The sequence below is a fragment of the Nicotiana sylvestris genome, chromosome 9 (assembly GCF_000393655.2).
Source record: "Nicotiana sylvestris chromosome 9, ASM39365v2, whole genome shotgun sequence".
Classification (NCBI taxonomy): domain Eukaryota; kingdom Viridiplantae; phylum Streptophyta; class Magnoliopsida; order Solanales; family Solanaceae; genus Nicotiana; species Nicotiana sylvestris.
Genome location: NC_091065.1, coordinates 68,184,130 through 68,194,643, shown reverse-complemented (window position 1 = coordinate 68,194,643; position 10,514 = coordinate 68,184,130). Strand labels below are relative to the sequence as shown.

General features: G+C 38.5%; 1 pseudogene; it reads right to left on the bottom strand.

The window, feature by feature from the left end:
- Positions 1–7,255: 7,255 nt before the first annotated feature.
- On the bottom strand, positions 7,256–10,060 carry LOC138877712 (zeatin O-glucosyltransferase-like; annotated as a pseudogene).
- Between the last annotated feature and the right edge of the window lie 454 nt (positions 10,061–10,514).

Sequence of the window (10,514 nt, the reverse complement as noted above, 5' to 3'; positions counted from 1 at the left end):
AATAGAGAAAAATACTCACCTGCAAAGTTTCACTTCTTAGGGAAGGACATGTTCTCATTGCCCACTAAGTCACGAGTGGGAATAGCTACAAACAACCACGGTCACGATCATTCTCAGGGCTGACTAAAACTCTCTTACTTCTTGCCACGAGAGATAAAACACCCTCGCAAAAGAGCTTCTAGCAGTATAGATGGAGTAAGTGACAAAAACTAAAAGGAGGGGAGACCAAATTTGACAAACAACGAAGGCAAGCTACTGCCCTCCACATGATCAAACCTATTTGGCTAAGGCAGATATTGAAGTAACGGCAAAGTCAATGATTACTGAGTTGATAGGAGGGTTGAACCCTAAAGTACCAGGGTAGGTATAAACAACCAAATAACCTTCACGATAAGAGGTAATTCTATCATCAACACTAGGGTTACCCCTGGAAAATTTATTTTCCAGTTGCATTCACGACGAACTAAGGGAAGGGGACCAGAAATGATCAAACTAGGGTAATGATCAGTAGGGTTAAGTGATGCTATAGAAGAAACCTGTTTTCTCATGGCTTCATGATCTGATATGAAAGAAAATTCTTGAGGAATAATTTCGGACACAGTGGGATCTCGCATGGGTTCATTGTGGTCTTTCCCTCTAGTGGAGGACCTATGAGTTATTTAAGTTCTTGCTCTAGAAGAAGAAGGTTTTGCAGTATTCTTCTAAGAAGGGGTAGAACTACGGTTAGATAGAGAGCCTAAGCTACAAAGTCTACCGCCTCTTCTACTTCTAGTTGGGGCAGAAGATGGAGGAAGTTCATCAACAATCACTACCTTATGGGGGTCTGATGATGAAGAATGACTTGAAGATCGGGAAGTCATCTTTAGTGGTGAAAACACAATGAAAGAGTAAGACTTGAAAGAAGAGTAAGAACATGAATACAAGAGAGAATAAGAGGTTTTCAAAGTTGCAAACGGTACAGTATAAATAAGGAAAGACCGTCATTATGAACCATTATCATGGAACCGTCACTTCAAACTGATGCGGCCGTAGAAAACCTTAAAAATGCTTAAAAATTGTAGAACTAATTATAACAAGACACGTGTCCTGAGCATTAAATGGAAAGGACATAAGTCTCATCGTTTCTAAAGAAAGCATTATGATAGTTGGGAATAGGCGGTAAGACATTCCCCCATAAATGAACTTACCACTTTTTGAATATTCGGTTGAGAATGTTTAGAAAGTGGGGCGACTATCTGTATTGGTGGAAAAAAGGCATGACACGCGGATCAACAACGTGGTGATAGGTGACATTTATATTGGGTCAATAAATGAAGACAGAAAGGCAAGGTTAAAATACTCATGGTATTTTATCAGAGAAGGTACTGGATCTGACAGTTGAAAAAGAGAAAATAGGCACGAGATGCATGAAGACCATAAAACGGAAAGATTCATGAATCAGTTGTAAATATGAAAAAGGAATCAACATTAGCCTTGATTATGCGCGATCTTCTATCATTACCATAACCCTTACAAGTAAATTTAGTAAAAGGTAATTAATGTTAATAACGGGTCAGAATTAAGTGAGGAAACCGTTACAACCGTGTATCCTTATATAGGGACCCTTACCTCATTTTGTATGATCATCTGAATGTTTCTAATTGTATGCAATCAGTCTTTTATTTTACTTGATTCAAGATTCAAATCCGTAATTCTGGAAGAATTTAGCAATCAGCAATAAGCTTTCTTTCCTTTACTTTTTATTTCAATTATTTATTTTATTCCTGCATTTTTAAGAAAGTGAACTAAATTTGGTTATCAGTAACTTGATTTTCTTTAATATTAGCTTTGACTACGAAAACTATTTTTGGGTTAAACACCTAGAGCTAGATGAAGTCCAGCTTGTTGGGCCAGCAAACATGATTAACCTTTTACCTTATCCTCTTTTTATCGTGCAAGTAGCATAGATTTTATTCTAGTATATATAAGTAGCCAAAATATACGAATATTGACTTTGAACAATATTCTCTTCGCACATCGGACCGCCTTCTATTTGGAAATTCAACTACGCACACCAAAAGAGTAAACACAAAAGGATGGGGGAAAAATGAAACAATAGAAGATTTTCTTCTTCCCTGCTCAATTAATTAGCTAGATAGACCTTAATGTGCAATAATCAGCCTCTTTGTGCTGATTCTATGGACTATAAGGAGCACTCACAGTGCTCATAAGTTTTTTAAATGATACAAGTTTCATAAGATCACCATTTCTAATTAACTTGTCCTAATTAATTTCCATCCAAGATAAATGTCTTAGCTTGATTCATCATATAATGACGATTTTTCTTATGAATTAAGCATGGAATTTCAATTAAAAGACAAAATGTTAAAGTATAAAATGTTACTTAGAATGTCTTGTTGCATTCACTGACAAATTTCATTGGGTCTCTTAATAGAAAATCAAACTGTTTTTAAAGTAAATTCTGCATTCCGAGACCTCAAAAACCTCTTTCGGCATTATCTCGATTTGCGTGCGCAGTCCAGACGCATAGCCGGGAAGACACTTTGTGAAAATCTGTAAAAAATGATAAATTTGACTATAAAATGAATTAAGTTGACTTAGGTCAATATTTTGGGTAAATGGACCCGGACCCATGATTTAACAGTTCCGAAGGGTCCGTAGAAAAATATGGGACTTGGGCGTATGCCCGGAATCGAATTCCGAGGTCCCAAGCGCGAGAAATGAATTTTTGAAGAAAATTATTTTCTGAAATTATTTATGAGATTTGGAAATGAATTGTGATTAGAACTTGATGGTATCGGGCCCGTATTTTGGTTTTGGCGCCCGGTATAGGTCTTATATGTGATTTAAGATAAGTCTGTGAAATTTGGTAAGAAACAGACCTGAAACGACGTGAATCAGATCGTTTCTGAGAAAAATAGAAATTTTAAGTTCTTAAGAAAAATTCATGATGTTGATACTAAATTCATAGTTGTTGATGTTATTTTAGTGATTTGAATGCACGAGCGAGTCCGTATGTTGTTTTTAGGTTGGTGTGCATGTTTGGTTGGGAGACCCGAGGGCTCGGGTGAGTTTTGGATAGGCCACGAGGTGGATTTTATACTTGAAAAATTGCAGATTCTCAGCTGGTGTGATCAGGTCTGCAGGCTTCGCAAATGCGACAAACCTTCGCAAATGCAGAGAGTGGACCTGGAAGCCTGAGTCGCAAATGCGATTTTGCATTTGCGAACAGCCTCTCGCAAATGCGATGATGGCTGAAATGCTGAGTGTATCGCAAATGCGACATATGTTTCGCAAATGCGAAAGTCCAATTTTCTGAAGGGTTCGTAATTGCAAACCCTGGTCGCAATTCCCATATCTGCAATCTGCAATTTTTATACTTAGCCAAAAAGCTCCCATTTTTCACACTCTTTCAAAGCCAAAACACACTTGGGCGATTTTTCAAAGACAACTCTTCTTCCAAATCAATTGTAAGTCAATTTTAACTCGTTTTCTTCAATCATTAACATTTTTTCACATGATTTCAACTCAAAATCAATGATTTTCATGGGGAAAATTGGGTGTTTTGGGTAGAACCTAGGTTTTTCAAAAACTGGGGATTTGGACCTCGATTTGAGGTCTGATTTCAAAACAAATTATATATTTGGGTTTGTGGGGGAATGGGTAATCGGGTTTTGGTTCGAACCTCGGGTTTTGACCATGTGGGCCCGAGGCGATTTTGACTTTTTGGGTAAAACTTTAGAAAACTCATTTTCATGCATTAGAATCGATTCAGTTAGCGTTTATTGATGTTATTAAGTAACTTGTTGCTAGATACGAGCGAATTGGTGGTGGAATCAAGAGGTAAAGCGATAGTAGAGACTTGAATTGTGTTCGTGGCATTGAGGTAAGTGTTTGGTCTAACCCTAGCTTGAGGGATTATGAGTTGTGTCCTATGTGCTACATGTTATTTGTAGAGTACGACGTATAGGCATGGTGACGAGTATCTATACGTTGATGTCAAGCATGCCCGTGAGTCTTATACTATGATTAATCTGACTTCGTTTGTATTGTTCATGCCCTTTTGTGAGGATTTCTATTGTTGAGCAAGGCTCGTGGAAGTAATATTGGAATTTGAATATTGAAGAGCGTTGGCTCAAGTTGTAAATTGAATTGTGGAAGTATAATTGGCAATTGAACCCTATAGAGCATTGGCTCAAGTTGTGAAGTGAGTTGTGAAATAAATGTGAAAAGGAAAAGAGAAGAGATTTTGATATTGTTCCCTTGCCGGGATTCGATTGTTGTACTGTTGTTCCCTTGCCGGGATTTTATTGTGATTTTATTTATTTTCTTACCCTTATTTCTTGTGATTATTGTTTTGGTAAGAGAGTTTTTAAGCACAACGGGTGATGCCGTGCACTTGTCCTTGATTTTCCTGAATCTTGCTGATAATTGAGTTATGTTGTCCTTTACGCTTATTTACTGATTTTCCGTCGTTACTTGATTTTATTATGTTGTTATTGATTCCCTTGCCAGAATTTTGTTGTTCCCTTGTCGGGGCTCCATTTGTGATTGGTGTTAAATTATATTTGGATCGGGTTGCACGCCGCAACAATATTATATTTGGATCGGGTTGTACGCCGCAACAATAATATAATTGGATCGGGTTGCACGCCGCAACAGAGTTAGTATGTTTTGGGAACGGGTTGCGCACCGTAACAATTGATAATACCAAGTGTTTATAGATTGGATATGAGTCCTTATTGTTTTGCTGTAAATTCTAAATTGTTCTTATGATTTCCTCGTAATTTACTGTTGGTACTGATATTTTCCCACTGCATGTACTCCCTCCCATCTTCACTTGTCTATTCCTGTTTTATTTTTCCGATGCACATTATATAACTTCATAGGTTTATTTGGTAGTCTGGTCCTAGCCTCGTCACTACTTCGCCGGGGTTAGGCCAGACACTTACCAGCACATGAGGTCGATTGTGCTGATACTACACTCTGTAATATGTGCAGATCCCGGAGTGGCAGCTTTTGGACCGTAGCATTGGGTAGCTGCCTTCAGTCCAGCTAGAGATCCAGAGGTAGTCCTGCAGACGTCCGCAGGCCCGACGTTCTCTTCTATCTTTATATGTATTCTGTTTTCATTTGCTTCCGAGACAGATTGTACTTTTCTTTCAGACATTTGTATGTAGTAATTCGTAGACAGTCCATGATATTGTGACACCGGATTCCGGGTAATTATGTATGTTGGCGTTGTGGTACTGTTTATGGTTAATTTACCAGATTAAGTCTTCCGCTTGTATCTATTTATCGTTAATATTTCACTGTTATTCACATGTTAGTTTAAATTGTTAAAAATGCTAAATAAAAGAGTTAGGGATTCTATATAACGTGGCTTGCCTAGCTTTCACGAGTATGCGCCATCACGACTTCCAAGGGTGGGAAATTCGGGTCGTGACACAAACATAAAAAGATGTTTTCCCAATTATTTATACTAAAAATAACGAACGAATATATAATATATGTCTAATCTATGCACAACATATGTATAACCATGTATAATTAATATATAATTATGTATAAACCGATTAGAAAAAATAACGGATAACCCAGCCGAGTGGGTAAAATCCCAATCCAACAGCTCTAAGTGCAAGAATCACATCAATCCTCGCAACAACCTTCAATATGGCCTATTGCATAGCAAAGAGTCCAATTCACCCCTTTGAGCGTTTCTTCACAATAGATATTTGCTTAAGAAGCAGTTATATTTCTATGCATTTCTTCAAAATCAGAAGGATGGTATCTTGTCTAAGTCAAAGGGAACAATTAACCCGCTTTATAGCCTGTTTGGCTAAACTTCTAAAATCAGCTTATTTTGAGAAGTGTTTTTTTTAAAAGTATTTTAAAAAAAATTGCTTTTTATGAGAAGCAGTTTGTGTTTGACTAATTAATTTGAAAACTACTTTTGAGTAGTAATTAGTGTTTGGCCATGCTTTTGAAATCTGCTTCTAGGTGTATTTTTCTCAAAAATGCTTCTCAGAAAAGTAATTTTAGAGAGAAATTACTTTTTTTGCTTCTCAAAAACTGTTTCTGCTTCTCAAAAATTGTTCCTGCCCCATGGGATCATTTTGTTAATGTTCAATTTAAGCTGCATTGGGTGTCGAATCCAACATCATTTAATAATCTTAATTAGTCTTATGTATAGTATACTCCCTCCGTTCCAAAATAAGTGATTTTTTGGTTGTTTTCACACATATTAAGAAATTCACCTTTTAATATTAATTAGCAATGAAATTGACCATATTAACCTTCACTATCTTTTCACATAAACACTCCTAACACATACTCCAACATTAATTACTCCAAGGGCAATGCAGGAAAAAAATAATTAATTCACTCTTGAAATCTGAAAAAATCACTTATTTTGGACCACAAAAAAAAAAAGGTCAAAAAATCACTTATTTTGGACCAGAAGGAGTACTTATTAAAATTTCAAACACTATTCTTTTTGCTCACACCCCATGCCTCGGCGCTTGCCTCTGGCTCTCACCCAACTTAATAGCTACTTGTTCATGTATACAATGACTTCATGCATAGCGAAGCAAATAAAACTTGAAACATCAAATTAATTAATTAGCTAGTGACTTTTGTAGTATTTCCGATACATTATTGCACTAAACTTGCATGGAAGACAGAACAACAATACATCTTAATTCCAAACAAAATACACATCTCAGAGCACAAAGATTAATAGCATAGTAATTTCAGAATAAAGTAAATAAAAAGACCTGTTTATTTTTCATAATTAAAGTAATCGCAATATAATTTCATCGTGCTTGGTTGCACAAATATAATTATATAAATAGATATTTATTTTTAAGTTAAAATAAAGTTAACCATAAAATAAACAAAATTTTAATTAGATGGATAAGTAAATCAACTTTATAGTGTGACAAGTATGTGTGCATATAAGAAATACTAATTTTTATTATTAGTACTAGGTATTTAAAATACATATGTTCCAAAAGTACATTTAATAACATTAAATTAATATAACTAATATAAAAAAGAATAATCGGTATCTCCACACTCATGTGAATATAACTAGATTTATGATTTCTTCGCTTTTTTAAATAACAAAAGAATATGATGAGTTTAGAAAGTATTTTTCTAATAAATATATGTATAAATAGAAAAAAGGACCTAGCAAAACATGAAATTGATTTCAACAAGTGTTCTTTCTCATATTTGAAATGAAAGAGACAGATTGTCAAAAACTAATTTATTTGAAAAATAAGAATAAAAGAGATCCCCTTGAGAATTAAAGAGTCTAATTGCTACTCCTCAATTACATCTTATTATTCCATGCCTAACCAGTTACAAGATGTGATTCCAGAGACCCTCTAATTTTAAAGAATTTATCTAGTGATATACGACATAAATGATTCAATGTCTTTTTTTGTTTCACCACCATCCATGAACTATGCTTTCACCACATCCTTCAGCTCCGCCGCCTTTTGCCTCAATTTTTCACCTTCAGGCGAATCCATCAAAGTCTTTACAGCATTATGAATTGTCTCCGCTTTCACCAACTCATTTCTACGCGCCCAGTCTCTAACGTACATTCCTATTTTCAAGCCTTTGATCAATAACAAAGCGGTCCTACGGTGGTCTGTATGCAATGGCCATGCAGCAATTGGAACTCCCATTGAAATGCTCTCCATTACAGAGTTCCAACCACAATGGCACAAGTAAACTCCAGTTGACGCGTGTCCTAACACCTCTAGTTGTGGGGCCCATCCCCGCTCTACGATTCTGGCCTCTTCCTTCCACTCTTTCCTCATACCCTTCTGGTAAAGCAAAGGCCCGAGTACTATACTGCCATTGTTATTCTCAGCAAAGATATTTGCTCTGTCTGCTTCTTTCAGTATCCAAATGAACTTTTATTGGCTTTGTTCAAGGCCAAGTGCTAGTTCTCTTATTTCCTCATCAGTAAATGAAGCTGCAGATCCAAATGAAACAAGCATCATTGAGTTTGGTTCTTGTTTGTCCAGCCACTGCAAAAGGTGATGATGTAGTTGGATACTAGTCGTGTCTTTTTTGATATTCTGATCCATTTCAAAAGGGTTCATAAAAAGACCAAGACCCCACGTGTTCCCTTGCTCATCATACGATTTGAAAGCTTGTTGCATCAAATCAAGATATATACCATCAATGGGTTTACAAGTACTGAAAATATTTAGGCCACAGCACAACTCATTTGTTTCTCCACGTATTTCACCATTAATGGCGGTGGTGAATCTGATCCAGGTTCCATGGATGCAAGTTCTTGCAATATTTCTGCAACATCAGTTGGCGGTGCAACTGGATCAGCATTTAGTTCGCTGCTGATGAGCCAAGTGCTACACGAACAGGTAACACCCGCACTGTTACTGATGCAGGTGATGATGCCCTTATGGCCATCTTAAAAAAATGGGACAGATGGAGAATGAGAACAAAACAATCCGCGACCAGATGAAGGAACATCAGGAAAGGGTCGACAAAATACCAGGCGCTCCGAAGCTGTTACCAAAACGCGACGTAGGCCGGTTTGTTGAACAACCATATAGCGAAGGGGCAGCTCAAAATATATTTAAAAATGCCGCCATATTTAAAAATATATGATGGTACCACGGACCCAGAAGATCACTTGATCCACTACGTTACCGTAGTAAAGGGTAACGATTTATCAAAGGAACAAGTACCATTTGTGCTGCTGAAAATGTTCGGCGAAACTCTGATAGGAGGAGCGCTGACATGGTACTCTTAGTTACTAGCACGATCGATATCCACATTTGAATAAATGGCAGATAAGTTTGCCACCATGCATACGGGAGCGAAAAAGGCAGAAGCTAGGGTCAATGATATCTTCGCCGTCAGGCAAACGACGGGCGAGGGACTTCGGGATTTCCTAGCCCGATTCAACAGAGTGAGGATGAGCCTAATAAATGTGTCTAAAAGGATGGTAGTAGCAGCCTTTCAAAATAGGCTAAACAGAAATGGGTCAAAAGCAACCAAAAAGCTACTCAGCAGACTCATGAAGTACCCTCCTACCATGTGGGAAGAAATCCATAATGCCTATTGCGCCGAAGTAAGGGCAGACGAGGACGAACTGACTCGCTTCAACGATTGATATCATTCCAGATCGAGACCAGGAGAGATCGCCGTCATGATGGGCGAAGGTAGCAACTACCACGCTTCAATCAAAAAAGACACCAGCCCTATATCCGAGCATCCAATCCACCACCTTCACGGCACGCCGATGCCGCGCCTCGACATACCGCACCCTCCCGAAACGAAAGAGGTATGCCTCCACTACTATCTGCTCATAACTTTTGTGTTTCCCCTTCAGAAATAGTGTATGCACTGGAGAAGCTCAACACTAAGGTGCAGTGGCCGCAAAAGATGATGTTGGACCCGTGCGCAAGGAGGTCAAACATCCTATGTGAATTCCACCAAGAAAGAGGACACAAGACCGAAGATTGCATAGTTCTGCGGTAAGAAGTAATTAGGATGTTAAACCAGGGGTACCCGAAAGAACTGCTAAGCGATAAAGGACGGGCCAACTTCGCTCGAGGGCGCGACCCACCTCAAGGACCTCCAAAGCCACCATCACTAGCCCGTACCATACAAATGATCATTGGTAGCGGTGACGACACGGTAATCAACCATGTGAAGTTCACCACCACGCATAAACTCAAACGGACAGTCGCCCACGAACGGTATGACAACCTCGAAGATAGTATCATCTTCGATAAGTTAGATACCGACGGTTTGTCTTTCCCTCACTATGATGCTTTGGTTATAACTTTACACATTGCTGATACTGATGTGAAAAGAATCATGGTGGATGACGAAAGGGTGCGTGTGTTGTTCACCCGCGAGTTCTCATGCAAATGAGGCTCGAGGATAAAATAATACCGCGTTGCATAACACTAATGGGTTTTAATAATGTAGTAGAGCGAACATCTGGAGAAATAGTGCTACCCGTCCTGGCAGGAGGGGTTACTCTGGAAATGACATTCCACGTCATGAACCAGGAAACGACCTATAACACCATCATAGGGCGACCATGGATACACGTCATGCGAGCCGTCCCGTCCAGTTTCTATCAAGTAACCAAATTTCCCACCCCATGGGGGATATTCAGCATCTGAGGCTAGCCACGCACCGCCCAAGAATGCTACTGGATCGCCCAAGATTACACACACACCAAACAAATAAAAGGGTCAAGTGGGGAGGCATAGCAATTAGCCATGTGGGGAACCAAACCCGACATACAAATGGAGGCCATCAAAGACCCAGATATCGTAGAAGCTTGCAAGGCGACCGCAGAGGATCTTGATCCCGTCCAATTAGACGACACCGATAGCACAAAAAAGGCATATATTGGACACAAACTCTTGGAGCCAGGTAAATATCGTGGATTTTTAACTAACAACGCCGATTTGTTTGCTTTCTCCCATTCGGATATGCCAGAAATCCCA